This window comes from Enhydra lutris, unplaced genomic scaffold, assembly GCF_002288905.1.
Source record: "Enhydra lutris kenyoni isolate GAN:26980312 unplaced genomic scaffold, ASM228890v2 scaffoldscaffold15, whole genome shotgun sequence".
Taxonomy (NCBI): domain Eukaryota; kingdom Metazoa; phylum Chordata; class Mammalia; order Carnivora; family Mustelidae; genus Enhydra; species Enhydra lutris.
Window position 1 is genome coordinate 30661085 of NW_019154099.1, and position 6311 is coordinate 30667395.

General features: G+C 38.0%; 1 pseudogene; it reads left to right on the top strand.

Annotated features, from left to right (window-relative positions):
- The first annotated feature begins 3608 nt into the window (after positions 1-3608).
- LOC111146921 lies at positions 3609-6102 on the top strand (annotated as a pseudogene).
- The last annotated feature ends 209 nt before the right edge of the window (positions 6103-6311 follow it).

Genomic DNA, 6311 nt, shown 5'->3' on the forward strand with positions numbered 1-6311 from the left:
CATTTTTCCAGTGATATATATGTGTTGTCCACTTCAATTAGAAAAATTGCTCCAAATAAGGGACTTCTTCCTTATTTCCTTTGGTATTGGCAGCATGTACAATGTTTTGATCACACAGCTGAGTCATGTAATTGGCAATATCTTCTTTTCTTTTAAGATTTTATTTATTTATTTGAGAAAGAGAAAGTGAGCAAGAGAGAGAGAAGAAGCAGGAGAGGAGAGGCAGAGGGAGAATGAGAAGCAGACTCCCTGCTCAACAGGGAGCTTGATGACCTGGGGCTTGAACCCAGGACTCTGGGATCATGACCTGAACCCAAGGCAGACACTTAACCGACTGAGTCACCCAGGTACCCCAGGTATCTTCTTTTAAGAGATGCAATAATGTGACACAAATCCTTTACACGAACGGATTCCACAGTTCATCTGACTCCCTGACCCACAGTGGCCTCTGTGATCCTAGTCACAAACTCTATTCCTACAGTTATGAGTAACATCATCTTAAAGAAAATATGCCATACCTGCATCTATGGTACAAATTATCTTGCACTGACAACCATCAGAGCATTATCAAGTCAACTTATAGAAACTTAGTATAAGATTCAGAATTTAACAAAAATAGAAAAATGGATAATCAGATGATAGATATATCTGGCAGGCAATTAAGGAGGTAGATACACAAACAGACACAAACAGAAAGACAGACCATCCCAGTGAATGCTAAGGGAAAGGAATTACAATATAGAATAACTGCTAGAAAAAGTTATATTGGATTTCTATTACTCCAGAAGCCAAAGAAATATGAATTCATTTTATGTATGCTTAAGTGAAGAATGGATAAACATCATTCCGTGAACATCATACCATGTTTGTTGAATGAATTTGTTTTCTTGACTACACATTTGGTGCCAATGCTATAGATACCAAGACCATCCTTCCTGACTCTAAGGCACATACAGTCTAGAAGGAGATAAAATATAATACAATGTGTCAAGTGTTTTATGTTGTGATAGCAGATGCTTGATTGCAGGATGTGCATGGTTGATTGGAAGGTGAGAAGTGAGTCTGGATTTTTTTTTTTTTTCCAAGGGGTTTGATGAGGAAAGGCGTGAATAAAGAGAAATAAGATTTAAGTGGGGGTAAAGAAGATGGGTTTGTAAGCTGCATGGGAGAAGCTAACAAAAGGAATGATGGAGAAATCATTGTAAGGGAGAAGTTGATGGAGAGTGATGCAGATACTGTTTTACTTATCAAGTCCTAGTATAGTATTTTTAATCATTAGAAGAATCATTCCTAATAAAAATGCTGATAGATTTTTATTGCTGCCATCACATTATGGAAATAGATAAACTGTTCCAAAAATGCTTATGAAAAGATACACTTTAAATTAAAAATTTTTAATTACTGAGAAAATATCTCAAAATGCAGAAAAACTCAATATAAGCACATTTATCACAGCATATTATATAACAATGCATTTGAAACAAGGGTCCTTTAGAGGCATGGTTAATTATAATAAATCCACAAGATAAAATGTTAGGCAACCACTGAAACTTTTAATGAAAATTTTTATAATACTATAACAAGCATATTTAGCATTTTTAGTGTGGGAAGAGTACGTACATTGTGATTATAGTTGCTTAAGATAGAGAGGAAAGCAGAAGGGAGAGAGAGAAGAAGGGAAAAAGAAGGGAGAAAAAAGCAGGAGACAAAGGAGTGAAATAGGAGGGGGAAGAGAAAGGAGAAAGAGAAGGAGAGTAAAGAAAATAGTACTATGGTATCAGCTACAAAATACACCAAAAATTTTAAGCAGTCATTTTTAGTCAGTTATCTTTGTAGTGGCAGTATAGATGGACCCTACAAGCAATCTGAAATGATTTTCTTTTGGACCAATGATTTCATATCTGATCCTACCTCAGCTGTGAGATAATAAACAGGAGTTAGTTTCCATCTTTTCCTAGATTTGTTCTTTCTAATAATCATTCTAGAGGAATATTAATAGCTATTGAACTTTAAAAGGAAAGTTTTATGGTAGGGGAATTTTGAGAAATACCAGGTTAAACTGGTTTCTTAATGCAGAAGGTTTTCTTGAAACTTTTATGTTAATGGCCATGATGAATCTCCAATGGGGTATAAACTAGACAGCATTTAACAAATGGATTTAGCCACCAAATACTTCAGTGTGTGTGAACTATTTCATGGAGCTGTTTTTCTGCCAAATGTATCTGGAGGAATTTTTCACTTACCATCACGGTATTTACTTAAAAGTAACAAAACAAAAATTATCTGAAACATTAAGAGCATATATCTCCGTGATATCCAAGGTGATGCTAGGTTAATGAAGAATTTGAGAGACTTTCTCTGATACAGACTCTTTAGCTCTGACTACATCCTACATGTCATCCCTGCCAAGTCCCTTCCTGTCCTCTTCCTGGGGATGAGCTGAATATACTTACCAATGCCTTCAATTCCCTTCACCCTCAACTGGACCAATCTACATCATGACTTTAGCTTAGAATCCTTTCCTGAACATCACACTCAGGTATCCAGCTTAACCCTAGACAGCACCTTCTCAATATCTCCCTGAGGTATCACAGGCACCACAATATAATAAATTCAACCAACCTTCTGTCTTTTTTGTGTCAATGATACAACACCTATCTACCCAGTTACTTGGGCCACAGATCTAGTGTCAATTTGAGCTCTCAATCGAGAAACAAACTTTCTCCTCAGTTTCCCTATTGGCTCTACTCTATGGGGACTCTATCAACTCTCACTAACAAATGTGTGATAGCTTCTAACTATTGTCTATGCCCTTTAAATCCATCAACACAAAGTTGTATTTAAAATACAAATTTGTGGTGTCACTCTCCTTAAAATTTTTCATTATCTCTTCACTGACTGTTGAGTAAAGACAAAACTCTTTAACATATGTGGCAGGAATAAAGATTTTCACACTCAGATCAAGAAACATAACATTAATTTTTGAATCAAACATATCGTATTCTGAGGATAATAAAATATTCACTGTTTCTTTCTTTGAGTTTGTCAAACCTCCCTGGACTTGCAAAAGAAACTGGAGTCTTCTCTGGTATACAGGAAATAAAAATAAAAGTAATGGCCTTTAGTTTATGGAGATCACCACTTTCACTGTGACTCTGTTTATTCATAAGGCTGCCTTCCAACTGCTCCCTCACCCTCCCCTGGACACTAATCTCATGCTGCTCAGGTTATGTCCTTTATAACTATGCCCCCCTCTCCTTTAACTGCAACTTGCTCATAAGACACTCATGACAGCCACAGGCCAGAGTGGCAATACTCTGAAGCACATGTGTAGGTCTGTGCCACTAATGGAATTCCTCTCAAAACCTTTCCCACATCCAGCTCCCATCATTTTGGGAAGACCATTTCCTCCTCTTCCATCCAGAACTCCAGCCTCACTCAAGAGAAATAAGGCCCCAAAGAAAAACCTAGGTAAGGGGATATCCTCCAGGAGCCTCACAGCATCTTTTATCAGTCCTGAAACAAAATGTTATTCAGACCCTTTTTTCTGCCCAATGAACACCACAACAGAAGTAGTTGGCTTTCTCCATGAGATGAGGAAGGCAAAAATGCCGTCTCATTTCTTTGAATACTCTCTACGCCCTACAGGTATCTCAATTCCCCTAGACTACTTAATCTAGTATTTTTTTCCATAGCACTTTTCACTTTTTAATATGCTGAAAGATTTATTTACCTATTTTTTTCATTGCTGATGATCTCTCCCCTAAGCCTTAGGATGGCAGGCCTTTTTGTCTCTTCTGTCAAATGCATATATCTTGATTGCCTGTAACAGGGCCTGGCACATATTAAGTTACTGAACAAACAGTTGCTGGATGGATACATAGATTCATAAATGAATGAATGAGCAGGATAAGGAGAGAAAATTCCTCTCATTTGCATCTCTTAAGATCAGCATAAACAAAACAAAAATCCATACTTTAATCCGTACTGTACTACTTCTTGTTTTCTTGCCTTTCACTCCTTACACTGTTCTCCCTGCCTGAATATTCTCCCTTCCTTTTTTTTTTTTAAAGATTTTATTTGTTTTGAGAGAGAGAGAGAAAATGCACAAGTTGGGGGGAGAGGGGGGGCAAGAGGAAAGGGAAGAGCAGAGGGAAAAGAAGGGGCAAATGGAGAGGGAGAAGCAGACTCCCAGCTAAGTGGGGAACTCAATACAGGGCTTGATCCCAAGTCCATGAGATCATGAACTAAGCCAAAGGCAGATGCTTAACCACCTGAGCCACCCAGGTGCCCCTGAATGTTCTCCCTTCTATCATACATACTACACACACAAACACACATCCTTCAGGTAACTTTCAAGAAAAAGGGAGACATGAGCAAAGGTATCTAATCACCATTTCTTCCCAAACAGAACCAAACAAAATAAAAAATTAGTGAAAACTTCTATCAAGCCTTCAGACAAGACTCTTTTAATTAACTAATCTCAAGAAGTTATCCCCATAAAATAAATAATATACACATTGACTATGTACAGTTTTTTGTGCTAATCATACCTCAATAAAGTGGTTTAAAAATAAATACTAAATTATATAAATTTAAATAAATGGCTATTGTTAGCATTTTTATACTTTGAGACTGTAATGACATCAGAAACCGAGGCAACTTTACTAACTGCACTTGTTTCACCTGGTGGAAGTGAGGCAGTAGGCTCTCACTTCCACAGTAGGTTCTGTAGCAACCAGTTAGCTCCCTCTGCTTACTCTTAGTTTCTGGTCCCTCATCAGTCTGTGAGTTACTACAATAAAACTGATATGGTTCTGATTCTTCCTAAGGGATTCTTAACCAACTACTGCAAGGCTCCCTGAATTATTTACTTAGATTTTCTTAGATCAGACTTGGAAAAGAAATAAATTGGCTCAACTCATTTTTTAATGCCACCACATAGATTGCTGCTCAGTCTATGCATTTGTGAGTCAGATTCAGACACCTATGATCCAAGCAGTTATGGCAAAGGGGTCAAGGTCATATGAAACAAAATACAATGACCTAGACAGCTAGGAGAATGTAGCATCAGCACGACAGATATTCAGATGGCTGGCTTATTCAATACAACATGGTTACTGAGGCAGCAGGAGCTATGGATTCCTGAACTGGAATGCTAGAAATTCTAAATCAAAATAAGAAAGCAACAACTAAAATCCTACTACCTAAACTGTGACAGTAGTTAACATGGGAAGTGAGTCAAAGAAGAGCTCCTGTTAGAAACTCATTAACTTCCCGTATTTGAGAGGATGAGAGCAAATAGGGGAATAGACGAGAACCACTCTATTTCTGCTGTTATAGATCACTTAAGACCTGTTGTGCCAACTGAGTAATCCAAGACATACAGGATTACTAGATATGGTGGGTCCCTTCCCTGATGCAATAGTTAGTAGCACCAAGAATAAAGCTGGTCACAGTCACACCATGTCCCTGGACATGAATCTAGGCTGAAGAGAAGCCTGAATAAAGAACTTTACCTGCATACTTTGACATCAGCACGCATTAAAAAGAAAATAAGAAAAATAAAGGGCTCCCTCATAGGAATATCTATGATCTATTTTCTCCCTACTTATTTCTGGCCTTAAAGTTTCATTGTCCAATACCCATTACCCAGTATCCATTACCATATGTGGCTATTTAAATGTAAATATAATTAAATTATGTTAAATTTAAAATTCAAGGGTTTATACCCTAAGCAATACCTACAATTGAGGACTCCTCCCCAGGAGGCAGCTGCCTGTCAGCATGGGCTCAAGAGTTTGTGGACAGCAAAATCCAACCTGAGAAGGTGGTTGTGTTCGTCAAGCCCACCTGCCTCTACTGCAGAAGGATCTACGAACTCCTCAGCCATTGCCCTCCAAACAAGGGTTTTTGGAATTTGACAATATCATAGCCACCAGTGACACAATCAAGATTCAAGATTATTTGCAACAGCTCACGGGAGCCAGAAGAGTACCTTGGGTCTTTAAAGATTGTATAGATGGATGCACTAATCTGATCGAAATGCATCAGAGTGGAGAACTGTTGAAGCAGCTAAAGCCAATTGGAGCTCTACACTAATTACAGAGCAGACCCCAGGCTGATATCCCCCTTGAGAGCTGGATGGCATTGCAAATGACCAAATTTCCTGGTGGATGTTTCTGGGGCTAACAACTTTTTACTTAAAATTCTGAAATATGTTCACCAAAAGAGAGAGAGAGAGAGAGCGAAGGAGGCAGGGCACATTTTTTGGCAAAAACAGCTTTTCCTCCTTTTGACTTAATTTTAAA